Genomic DNA, 1162 nt, shown 5'->3' on the forward strand with positions numbered 1-1162 from the left:
GTGTCATTGAGTGGGTCTTGACTCACAGCGACCCTATGTAGGATTTCCAAGGAGTGGCAGGTGGGTTTGAACTGCCAACCTTTCAGTTAGTCATCCAGTGCTTTTACTACAGTGACATACCAGGACTCTACCAAATGACTGGGTAGGTATAAAGTAGTCTATGTGAACTATCTTATCTCTTGTAACTTCAGGCAGTGGGAGAAGAATAATCAAGATGGTCAACACCAGCTGTCCAAGGCTGAGTCGTACGAGGTGGAGGTCAGACATGCCTTCACCCTCCAACCTTTTACCAGTTCTGACAACAACCATCCCTTCCTGGTACTTGCTACTTTTGCTGGGCTCCATAAATGATTTCTTGCAATGGTCACACAGAATTCACAGACCACACTCAGAGTTAGGGAGTTAGGATTTACTCGGAAAGTATTGGCAGTGGGTGAAGATACACCAGACCCTGAGGCCTCTTGGCTTCTGACTGCTGTGTTTTGGAAGTGTTACACAGCTCTTTCTCTCTTCTAATAGGGCTCCTGGTATGGCACTGTAGGATAAGCACTGGACTGTGAACATCAAGGCTGGTAGTTCAAATCCACAAGCTACTCCTTGGAAATCCTGTTCAGGGTTGCTATGAGTTGGAATCAACTCAATAGCACCTGAAAACAACAGCAATAGGTGTTCAGAGGTATTGTACTCTTCCAGCAAGCTGCCTGCCCAAAGACTCTCAGCTTTCTCACTGTGTGAGGTAGGTGATCCTAGCTCCATCAGTATGTGTCCAGAAGCATTCTCACTCTGGGTCCAGAAGCCCACCACACAATCTCATGCTGGTCTCCTGGTCTGCTGCCTCTCCAAAGCTATTTCTTTGCCACTGCTTCTTGCCCTCTCTCATAGTTGTCAATGTAAAAGCTCTCTGGACCAAAGAAATGCAGTGCAGGGATCTCAGATCCAATAGAAATGTTCCATTCTGATTCTTCTTTCTTAATCGGAGTGAAATCCTCCCTTTCTGCCTCTGGGATGGCTCATTTAAAATCTATTGGGATGGCAAAACTGACCAATCCCAAAATCAGGGTTCCACAAACCTTCATTGCATGTCCCACCCCACCAAAGTGTCATATACATGATTTACACTATTAGCAAACTATCCAATGTCCTGGATGGTCCACAAGCATCT

The 1162-nt window shown here is 45.9% G+C and overlaps 1 protein-coding gene across 1 annotated transcript in view; it reads right to left on the reverse strand.

Annotated features, from left to right (window-relative positions):
- Positions 1 to 1162, reverse strand: part of GDPD1 (glycerophosphodiester phosphodiesterase domain containing 1) — a 79524-nt gene that overhangs the window by 2648 nt on the left and 75714 nt on the right. The window lies entirely within an intron of this gene.

Source organism: Chrysochloris asiatica, unplaced genomic scaffold (assembly GCF_000296735.1).
Source record: "Chrysochloris asiatica unplaced genomic scaffold, ChrAsi1.0 scaffold00007, whole genome shotgun sequence".
Taxonomy (NCBI): domain Eukaryota; kingdom Metazoa; phylum Chordata; class Mammalia; order Afrosoricida; family Chrysochloridae; genus Chrysochloris; species Chrysochloris asiatica.